Source organism: Vicugna pacos, chromosome 12, assembly GCF_048564905.1.
Source record: "Vicugna pacos chromosome 12, VicPac4, whole genome shotgun sequence".
In the NCBI taxonomy this organism is placed as follows: Eukaryota; Metazoa; Chordata; class Mammalia; order Artiodactyla; family Camelidae; genus Vicugna; species Vicugna pacos.
In genome coordinates this window covers 23,769,344-23,781,668 of record NC_132998.1, presented here as the reverse complement: position 1 = coordinate 23,781,668, position 12,325 = coordinate 23,769,344, and the positions used below count along the sequence as shown (strand labels likewise).

Below are 12,325 nucleotides of genomic sequence, written 5' to 3'. Positions count from 1 at the left end.
CCCTTTTCAATTCATGTATTGTGAGGAAGTGTTTTGAGACCATGAGAATTTCCTATTCTTTCACCCACTGGTTTTAGCATTCACTAAAGACTTGAATTATTACTATAACGGTTGCCCAAAGATGATTTTCTAATTTCCTCATTCCTTCCACATGTATTAGTTGGTATTCTACTGCAATTAAAAGCTTTCTCTTCTCCCCACTTATCATTCATTAATTAATTCACATCGGTATGAATTCATGACTGTTATTTTATTCAATGAGCAATAATCTGTTATTATCATACTTTATTTTGACCTCAAGTTATCCCAGATTTGGCCAGTGGGCACCCCTTCAAGCTGGCTTCTGTGAATCTTGACATGTCCCCAGCATCTTTGATTCCTAGAATAACAATATCTTCAAGCTTATCTTGTAATTCCCCTGACCCAAAGCTGCCATGGTATTAACAAACCAAGATGGGGGCACTAGGGGTGCTCATTCCTTTGGGGGTGTTGCTATTCCCAAGCCTTCTTGTTGGAGAAGCTAAGGAACATACTGATATCCACACATTTACATCTGTATTTACTTTTTTATCTTTCCATATATGAGTTCAACCTATACCACCTATTGCAATCCAACATCACAAGGTTCCTTCTAGGTGCTTCCTTAGCATATTTAGAACTCTGTTCTTTGACAGTGAAAAACCTGGCTCCCAAACCTCAATTTATTTACCTTTTGGGCCAATTCCTCCTTTATGAAATCAGTCTTCTCACCTACCCCTGCCACTTAGAAGCTCCCCTCATCTGGTGCCAGAGACCACCTGATCATGTATTCATTAGTTTTCATCTCCTCCAGTTCAGGTCCTGACACCCTGCTCTGAGCTGCCACTGCCACCAACCCTCCCCACTCATTCCTACCCTACTGTGGCTCAGAATCCCTCTTTACCACTGCTGGACTTCAGTGTCCTGCACTGGGCCTCATGGAGACCCTCCTCATTCTTCTTGGGCTCTGACAGCCCACCTTTATCCATTTCCTCTTCCTCCTCACCCAGGTGTCCCTTATCTTCACCTTGTTTGGGCTCTGATACTTCATGCTGCCACCACTTCCACTGCCACTCCTGACACCAACCTTGCTTGGTCCCAATGAATGCTTTATGGACAAAATTATTCAGAAAATAAGGGAGGCAGGAAGGATTTCTACGTTTTTATAAAATTAGGATAATTATGCCTTCATACATTTGGAGAAATAAGATTTTTTTCAAAGCTTTTTTTTTTGGTAGGGGAGGTAATCAGGGTAATTTATTTATTTATTTAAACTATTATAAACTAGGCTTTATTCTTGCATGAAATACTCATTTATTTATTTTAATTTTTAAAAAATAAATATTTGTATTTTTTGTCATTATTTTTTAATGGTGGTACTGGGGATTAAACCCAGGATTTTGTGCATGCTAGGCATGTACTTTATCACTGAGCTGTACCCTACCCCCTGAAATAAGATATTTTTAACCACACTCAGTTAAGAACACTGTCTCTTCCCACTGCAGCCTTCCCTCAGTCACATGATCCCAATGAAAGACACTTTCACATATTAAGGTATGGACAAGTCATTCAGGCTTATACATGATATAACTTAAACCCGATGCTAGCTAGGACAGCCTGTCTTACAACCTGTCAAACATGCACTGTGTGCCTGCTTCCACCATTAAAGAAAAGAACACATTTGAAAATCAAAATGGAGTAACTAGGGTTCAGGCATCAAAAACGGAGCCAGTTGGCCATTGTGGATGTGGTTTCAGACATGATCCTGCACCACTGAGAACTCGAATTTTCTGAACTGCATCAAACCCAAGGACACCACCAGCTGTTCTCAAAACAATACCTGCCAGCAGCGGCCAGCTGCAACCTTCTGGGCTCAAGTTCTTTCCCTGTAACTATGCAACCATTTCGGATCCCAACCAATCCTTACTTAACAAGTGCCCTTCTTGCCAGCTCCAATTTTAATTCTTGACAAACTACTTGCATAGTTTTGTGATTCTTGCCTTTATAAGTCCCCTCCCCTCATTTTGTAGTCTAGTGGAACACAATTCAAGTGCTTCTTGAATCTGTGAGTCTTAGGCGATAGTATAAAACAGAGATAAAACTCCTCTATTCTTATAATGGATTTATTGATTATTTCTGGTGACAATCCCTTGTGTTGAGTGGCACTGGAGTGGCCATCAGCATTTTGCGGATCCAGTTAAGGAGAAGCTGACTAGAGTTATATTTAGTTTGGATATAGTGGAATATATTTATGTGGAAGAAATATATATTTAACTTTATTTTGCCACCAGAAAAGCCTTTATGTGTGATTTTATTTAACAAAGTGGAATAAATCTGTTCAGTTGTAATCTGCCACTAAGCTACATTTACAATTAAACATTGTGACAATGCAGCTGTTACAGAAGGTGAGACGGTCTTAGCACTGATCATTAGTAAATTTATAGAATAAATGCTATGTGCAGCTCATTCCTTAATCCTGCCGGAGAAGAACTGGACCCGCAGTTCCTGAGGTTGTTGATGACTTTGTTTTGTTTTGTTTTGTTTTGTTTTGTTTTCCTGTCTGGATGTAACTGTTTGATATACCCATTATAAATCTGTTCAAGATTTGCAACATGGACAAGAGTGAGATGCAAAAATTTACTTAAAAGTTAATAAAAACTCAAAACTACAATTTGACTGTAATTTGGCAGTCATTTTGATAGAACTAGTGAGAAATTACAGATTCCTGATTCAGATGTAGTTGAAGGGGCCCTCCTTTTACTATACTTAAATTTATGTATTAAAAATGTAAAATATTCAGATAAAATTAATGAAATATCAAACATGGTAAAGATGAGTGATAAAATCTATAGACATTATCCTGATGCTGAAAACTCACTCATAGGAAGAGGTAAATTTTGAATAAACATAATAAAAAGGCTCATAGATAATTGTTTGATAATCCAATTAGTTGAAGTGGAGTGAAGCATGTGAACACAGTGCAAAAAATATTCAATTTCTTTAGATTTGACACAAAATAACTAACATCAAGGAAGATAAAAAACACATGTGATGTGTCACCATAATGAAAACATTAATGACAACAAGATGATAATGTGATTAATTCAAAGAGAACTGAAGATGAGTCACCACCAAAAATAAATTCAAACACTCTGGAATCTTACAGCTTATGCATAAAAGAACCTTGATGCTAGTTCCCCAAATTTGAAAACATTCTGAAAAATTTAACATGGCATTAAAAACAAAGGGTTGTGAAATTGAAACAAACTTTTTCTAACCTGGTAATAATAAAAATCAAATTTTATCAACCATCCCAGAAAAATGAATGAATTCTCTTTCTTTTTCCAATTTATATTATATTGCAAAATTGTTGCCATATGGAGAGGCTATCAAAGAGTCTGAGTCCCTCTGGCCACCACCAAAATTCTAAGGAAAAGTATCATAGAGTATGTTAGGCAGCTAGTTCATTCAATATTAAGTTTTATCTTTCTGGATATTGTGAGCTTTGTGATATTTGTGAGCTTTTACATTCAAAAGTTGTCATCCACCTTCCCATTCTAAATAAATCTTCACTTTAATTTCATATTATAAAGATTTACTATTTTTATGAAAAATCCCCCAAGTATACAATCTCCAGGTCCCACCTAGTCGAAATCTACCCTTATATATTTATTCTATTCAAGAAGACTTCCAAGCCTTCCCAGATGTTTTTCCCTGGGCCTGGACCTGCCACACACCCTTTTTGTTACTCATTAGTCAAGATGTAACTCACAGGTAGCCTCTTTGATCTGTAAGGGGAAACCTTACAGCCCCCATCCATCCCTCAGGTAGAATGCTTTCAGAGAATTGTGTATATATCCTATTACAAATAATATTACAAATTACTTATTTGTAATAAGATACATAATTATACTCCCTAAAGGGCATAGGCTCTTTGAAGACAGGACAGTGCCACATTGTCCCCAGCCTTGTACCTGCTACTCAGTAAGATTCAGAAAAATCCTGGGTAACTGATGAGTTTATGAATGAATTGCATGTCACACAATAGGGTGAAATATTAAGACATACAGTTGCCAATAACCAGAGTTAGTATGATGTTTTCTTTTTTATCTTGTTACTTAGATTTATGGGTTTTTTCCTGAGCTCTTTTGTGCCTGTAATCCAACTCATAAGGCAGGTCTTCTGTTGATAGAGAAACACTTTTTAATTTCTAGTCATTGTTAAGGTATCTTTTACAAACAAGTAATTGATTAGGGAGGAGGAAAAAAAAGAAGAGAAAGAGAAAGCTGGGTCCACAATGTTCAGAGGGAATTTGTCATTTCTTTGTAGTGGGGACAGAGGAACAGAAGCCTCTTGAAACAATGTCTTTTCATTTCCTCAGCCATACAGCAATCTATTAACTTTTTCCACCTCACACACAGTGAGCTTTTTTCTGTTTCTCCCCCTCTCCCTCCACGGTATATTTCATTTCTTCCCTAAAATTTAGCACACTGGCTCTTTCTCTGTGTCAGCTCTCCTGCACTGCTGAATATCAATGTGCTTAACTGCGGAAGTCACTTGTTGGGCTGCTCTGCTACCATTACTCCTGTTTATTCTCATTATTGGTTTAAGTCCAAGCCGATCTGCATGAAGCCACGCCTGTTTTCACTCAAATCTTTCATGTATATTGTGTGCTAGATGTGCCCCCATCCACAACACGTGACCAGACTTCTACTGTGCATTGCAAAATTCGCAGGAACCTCCATCATTAACACCCAACATGCTCCCCAAGTTATATACCTGAACAGTGTCTAGAGAAATGGGAGCAGCCCTGTTATCACTGAGTTGTTTGATGATTACCTTGTGTTTGTACTCAACATTCATTCATGCAACAAATCATAATTGAGTACTTCACATGGATTAGGAAGTATTAAGATATTGAGGGTATATTTCTTAGGGCTGGGTCTTTGCCCACCAGGAGTTTTGTGTGTAATGATAGAAGGAAAACAGAGAAGCTTTGGAGCCAGAATATTTGAGTTTGTGTCCTGGCTCCACCTTCAACTACCTGTCAGGTCAGTTTTGTCATACGTAAAATGGGGGAAATTATATCCACGTTCCAGTGTTGTTGTTTGGATTATATGATATACTTTTCAAAGCATCATTAAATGGTAGATTAGGGGAGGGAGAGTTGGGGTCTGTAAAATCCCAAAGTTCTCTCTATTTTAATTATAAACCCACCTTTTCCCCTGGAAATGAGAGGGCTGGGGCTACCGAGCAGCATCAAAGACCAAGTAAGTGGTCTCAGTGCCAAGACCCCAGCCCAGAACCAGGAGAGGCCAGCCCAACACAAGTGGGAAGGAGACACTCCTCTATTCCTTCCAAAGTCTTTCCAAGTGCCAGACCCAGAGGTGGCAGCAGTAGTGGCAAGCACTTGATAGTGACACTGAATGAAAGGATTGAAGAGGAAAAAGCCACGACAGCTGCCCCCAGCCCCAGAGCAGCAGCAGGGCTGACAGCACCCAAGAAGTGAAGATTCCAAAGATAGGCTGCATTCCTCGGATTCCCAACTTCCAGGCACTCAGTGCAGTGAACAAGACCTTGACTGCAGCTCCTGGCTGCTGCAAGAAGAGTGGATAACTTATCCCTTGACGCAGAAGGAAACAAAAGGGTCCAGAGCTGAGACATAGAAGGCTATGTTGAGTCCAGAATGATTCTTCTAGGGGACAGTCACTAACTATTGGTTTCACTGAATTCTTGTATTTCTTGTAGCCACACCGCACGGTCTTTCCCCAGTTTTTGTGGTTGGGAGACACCTGCTACCTGTCCGGAATTGAGTTCTTTCCGTACGCCAGACCCCTTACTAGGCTTCATGTATATGTTCCACTTTCATAACTCTTTAAGGTGAGTGCTATTCCCATTTGACAGGTGAGGACGAGAAGTACCTTTTCCATGATTACACAGGGGAGCACTTGAGCTCATCCTGGGTGACTGACTCATAGCCAGGCTGTCTCCAGCTCACACTGTGTAGGTGCTCGGCTTTTATAGCTTGAATTTTGCATGAATCATGGGCCTGCTTCCCTCTTCCCAGTGCCCAAGAGATTCAAATATGGGCACTTACAGTCTTCATGGCTATTACTTACTTGGGCATCTCCTGAGGAGGGCAATGGAACTCTGGATTGTGCTCTGGGGGGTTGTTGGAAGTACTATTCAATGACCTTGCTCCACTTCAGATAACTCCGTGTGTGTGTGTGTGTGTGCGCGCGTGCGCGCGCGCATACGCATGGGCACAGAGGGGAATGTGGCTTCCCAGGCGCCAGTAAAAACAGAGCGATACTCCTCTCCAATATTTGTATCACCTCACTTCTTCCAACAAACCGGTCCTGAATGAATCTACCAAGTTGTTCATTCTAACACAATAGCTATATAGGATGCTTTATCTTAGTTTATACAAGAAGTTTCGTTCTGCTTCATTTTTTTCAACATATGATGACTCCCAAACCAGATGAAACAGCCTTAATGTAAAAGCTTTTTTTTTCCCATTGTGTCGATATCAGGCTGAATCATGTAGGTGCTCATGCAATATTTTCACTTGTAAAGCAGTGTGACTGTGCTGGGGGTGGCGGCGGGGGCTGGAGAAGAAAACGCGGTGAGTAGAGCTGGGCTTTTTGAGTAAAAGCACTTGCACGTGTAATCTGTATTTCACCAGCCACACCAGCCTTCCGGAGATTGTTTAAAAAAAATCAAGGGATTTTTAACAAAAGTGTCTGTCTGGTCTGAACCCTCCGGGTGAATCACAGGAAGCTCCAGCCCCCTCCCAGGCTTCCTGGGGTAGCTAAGGAAATCCTCAGAGGGTGTGTCACCACATGGGCTCCCGGATTGGATCCTCCTGGCTGCCACACGGGAGCCTTTGCCCTCCTCTTCCCCTGTAGTACTTGCTCGGGTGTCAGGTTGCAGCCAGGTTGCCCTTTACTCAGGTAACATGTTCCAGGGGATCCCAGGTGGCTGACCTGAACGACATTTCCCGTGTGTAACCACTGCGCCTGTGCCAGCCGCCTTCAGGCTGAACTGAGGAGCTTACCCCAACCCCCACTTGGGTTGTATTCTGTGACAGGCCACGGAGCCACGCTGCCCAACCTGTATTTCACAAGATACTGGTGATCCGACACTCTTCCTCCCTGGGCTTGGGCACTGGTCTGTGGATACAGCCAGGACCAGAGGGAAATCTGAGCACCATAAACCTCGTTAACCTCAGTCTGCCCCTCTCTTCTGACAATGACCCATTGTCCTTGGACCAGACTTGCACACCTCAACCTTTTTTGAGTGAATTCCTTCCCACAAGTTTCCACATTTCCTCTCGCAAATAACTCCCAGGCAGGCAGGACTGCCTGTTAGATCTTCTAGACGTGTTTGTGCAGTTTCAGCATTTGCAGTGGCTTCCCAGACCCTAGGTCTCCCTCCAGAACTTTACTACCCGTTGGTTTGCTTTGGTGACTTTGAACAGTGGATTCTAAGGAATTTCTTTTGTGCCACCAGCACTGCTGTCTGGAAGATCACTCCCCACTCACCCCCTTTACCCGCATCACAGCTACAACTGGGTTTGGAATTTTTTCAGGTTATATCCTCAGACTCCTGTTTATAAAGCTATTTCCTTCCTAAATTTTCATTTAAAAAATAAGTCCATAAATTATTTAGCAACTAATCCTTGATGTCAAATCCACTGGAGTGGCTTAACTACTTTATCCTAAATACATGTGAAATTAGCTATTAGTAAGGGTTATCCTATTCACTGAAAAACTGTGGAAAATTGGAAACTTGACAGTCAGCCAGAATGGAGCAGCACATTTTAAGCCTTTTATTTTTCATTCTTTTGGAATAAAGTCCATGCTACCCACCTCTAAACTCTGCACATTTTTCAAAAGTATACTGAAGGAGGGTTAATGATATTTCCCATTGAGTACAAGATGAAAATTTGGGGAGTGTAATTATCTTTGGTAATTTTGAAAAAGTCTCCACTTTAGGAACTCTACTGAGAGAAAAGGTAAATTTTAGTTGCTTCTCCTATAATTTTAACATCCTTCCTACCAAAAAAAAAAGAGAGAGAGAGAAAGAAAAACTTATTTAGAATTGTGTTTAATCGATTAAACACAATACAACATGTGAAACAATCACTAACACAAAAAAACTTTTTTTCAGTTTGGGCATTTTGAAGAATTAGCTTCAATCTTCAAAATTAACTCACCAAAATTTTAGCAAATACAATCCAACAACACATAAAAAAAGATTATACATCATGACCAAGTGGGGTTCATCCCAGGGACACAAGGCTAGTTCAACATACGCAAATCAATCAATGTAATACATCACATCAACAAGAGAAAGGACAAAAACCACATGATCATCTCAATCGATGCAGAAAAAGCATTTGATAAAATTCAACACCCATTTATGATAAAAACTCTCGCCAAAGTGGGTATAGAGGGAACATATCTCAACATAATAAAAGCTATATATGACAAACCTACAGCCAGCATAGTTCTCAACGGTGAAAAACTCAAAAGCTTCCCACTAAAATCTGGGACAAGACAAGGATGCCCACTATCACCACTCCTATTCAACATAGTCCTGGAAGTCCTAGCCACAGCAATCAGGCAAGAGAAAGAAATAAAAGGGATCCAAATTGGAAAAGAAGAGGTAAAAGTGTCATTATATGTTGACGACATGTTACTATATATAGAAAACCCTAAAAGGTCCACACAAAAGCTACTAGAGCTGATTGAAGAATTCAGCAAGGTAGCAGGTTACAAAATTAATGTTCAAAAATCAGTTGCATTTCTTTACACTAACGATAAATCAACAGAAAAAGAAAGTAAAGAAATAATCCCCTTTAAAATAGCACCCAAAGTAATAAAATATCTGGGAATAAATCTAACCAAGGAGGTGAAAGAATTATACACAGAAAACTATACACCATTGATGAAGGAAATTAAAGAAGACTTTAAAAAATGGAAAGATATTCCATACTCTTGGATTGGAAGAATCAATATTGTTAAAATGGTCACACTGCCCAAGGCAATCTACAGATTTAATGCAATCCCTATCCAATTACCCAGGACATATTTCACAGAACTAGAACAAATCATAATAAAATTTATATGGAACCATCAAAGACCTAGAATTGCTAAAGCATTACTGAAGAGAAAGAAAGAGGCTGGAGGAATAACTCTCCCAGACTTCAGACAATACTATAGAGCTACAGTCATCAAGACAGCATGGTATTGGTACCAAAACAGACATATAGACCAATGGAACAGAATAGAGAGCCCAGAAATGAACCCACAAACTTTTGGTCAACTCATCTTCGACAAAGGAGGCAAGAATATACAATGGAAGAAAGACAGTCTCTTCAGCAAATGGTGTTGGGAAAACTGGACAGCAGCATGTAAAACAATGAAGCTAGAACACACCCTTACACCATATACAAAAATCAACTCACAATGGATTAAAGACTTAAACATAAGACAAGATACAATAAACCTCCTAGAGGAAAACATAGGCAAAACATTATCTGACATACATTTCAAAAATTTTCTCCTAGAAGAAATAAAAGCAAGAATAAACAAATGGGACCTAATGAAACTTACAAGCTTCTGCAGAGCAAAGGAAACCAGAAATAAAACAAGAAGAAAACCTACGGAATGGGAGAAAATTTTTGCAAGTGAAACCGACAAAGGCTTGATCTCCAGAATATATAAGCAGCTCATACGACTCAATAAGAAAAAAATAAACAACCCAATCCAAAAATGGGCAGAAGACCTAAACAAGCAATTCTCCAAGGAAGACATACAAATGATCAAAAAGCACATGAAAAAATGCTCAATATCACTAATTATCAGAGAAATGCAAATCAAAACTACAATGAGGTATCACCTCACACCAGTCAGAATGGCTGTCATTCAAAAATCCAAAAATGACAAATGCTGGAGAGGCTGTGGAGAAAGGGGAACCCTCCTACACTGCTGGTGGGAATGCAGTTTGGTGCAGCCACTATGGAAAACAGTGTGGAGATTCCTCAAAAGACTAGGAATAGACTTACCATATGACCCAGGAATCCCACTCCTGGGCTTGTATCCAGAAGGAAATCTACTCCAGGATGACACCTGCACTCCAATGTTCATAGCAGCACTATTTACAATAGCCAAAACATGGAAACAGCCTAAATGTCCATCAATAGGTGACTGGATAAAGAAGAGGTGGTATATTTATACAATGGAATACTACTCAGCCATAAAAACCAACAACATAATGCCATTTGCAGCAACATGGATGCTCCTAGAGAATGTCATTCTAAGTGAAGTAAGCCAGAAAGAGAAAGAAAAATACCATATGAGATCGTTCATATGTGGAATCTAAAGACTCATGGACAGAGAATACAGACTTGTGGTTACCAGGGGGGTAGAGGGTGGGAAGGGATAGACTGGGATTTCAAAAGTGTAGAATAGAGAAACAAGATTACACTGTATAGCACAGGGAAATATACGCAAAATGTTATGATAACTCACAAAGAAAAAAATGTGACAATGAGTGTGTATATGTCCATGAATGACTGAAAAATTGTGCTGAACACTGGAATTTGACACAACATTGTAAAATGATTATAGATCAATAAAAAATGTTTAAAAAAAACCTTCAAAATTAAGTAAGTGGAATCTTGAATGTATTATCTTAGTTGTTATAATGTGGTTAATCTTGGTTAAGCTTGTAATATGTTGCTTAGAAAAAGACAAATTAATCTTCTTATTTCTTATCCCCAAGGAGTTTACGTATATGTAATCAGAATAATCCTGACTAATAATTAAGCTAAGGGTCTTTCAGCTTCATGATATTGTGAACTTGTCCTAAATTCTTTCACTGCCTCCAGCAGTTAATTTGGATCTTGTCTATATGAAGTTAAGTGTATAGAAATAAATTGTGATTATGTTGCCTAAGTTTTTTCTTTAACTCATTTGACTCATTTTTATTGAACTAAATGGAACAGACCAAAAGAAAAGTATATAGGTGATATATATGTTTGAATAGCTTAGTAGAGATAGCCCAATTGAACAATATACAAAGGGCAAATTCCATATTACCCTAAACTTCAGGGGCTTTGTAAAGCAGTAGAAAACTGGTCAGTGAAGGTCAGTGTCCAAGAGGCAGAGAGAGATGGAGGCACAGATAGCAGCTGATAACACAAGAGCTGAGGTTGGTAGGTAGAAAGTGTCACCACGTTAAATAATTACTTTGAATAATTTATGCAAACTCAACTATGCTTGCCTGGGAGAGAAAGAAAAAGGTGTTAAAATAGCACTTGCCTGCCACCCACCTCAATGATCAGCCTCCCCAGAGTGAGCGAAACAAGAGACAAGAATCTGCTGTGACCTGAGTCTCAGCTCCCTTATGACCCTTTTACTATATTTAAGTATTCAGTGTGGTCCTTCCATGCAAATCACTGATGTTATCTGCTACTCAACCAAAGAAACAGCATCTACTCCAAAGCCAAAAGAAAACCCGGCAGTGCTAAGTTCCTAAGAGATGGTCTGATCGCCAATGGACACTTTCCCCAAGAAGTTTCAAGGTAATTTTCAACATCCCCATCTTGTCTTGAGCTGATTTAAGAATGCCACCTCTGAGTAACTTGCTACACCAATGTACAACCATCTCACTACCATTTACTCCATCCCTGTTCCCATCACCTCTCAGGGAAAACCTGTGATTTCAATATACATAAGCTGTATTCTTCATCAATTTCAGCTGAGCTTCATCTAGGGGAAACACTGATTCCAACTTCTCCAGTCTGAGATTCTAGTGTCATCTTCACAGTGAGGCCTGCCCCGATCAAGCCATTTAAAACTGTGACATCACTTCTCAACATCCCCAATGCTTCTTGCCTTGGTATCCTTTTTTCTTTTTCTCATGGCATTATCACATCTCTTTCACTTTGACTATTTTATTCTGATTTTTATTCTGACACTTCTTCCTTATTATCTTATTGCTTGTTGCCTTTCCCCCTCTCCAATCCCACACTAGACAAAAACTCCACAACGCAGGGATCTGTATCAGCCTGTCTCCTGATGCATCTCAATCACCTAGAACTGTGCCTCAACCACAATACATGTTTAATAAGTACATGCTGAATAAACATGTGAGGCTTCTGTGCCTGAATTTCTGGGGCAGAAAAAGTTTCAAGGGTACTCACTGGCTTAAAGCAGATCTTATATCTGTGCTAAATTCTCTCACTTTATCTGAAAGACTTAGACGCAGAGAACTACAAAATATTGACTAAGGAAAT

General features: G+C 39.5%; 1 long non-coding RNA gene across 1 annotated transcript in view; it reads right to left on the bottom strand.

The window, feature by feature from the left end:
* LOC140700161 (uncharacterized) overlaps positions 1-12,325 on the bottom strand; it is a 109,710-nt gene that overhangs the window by 69,250 nt on the left and 28,135 nt on the right. The window lies entirely within an intron of this gene.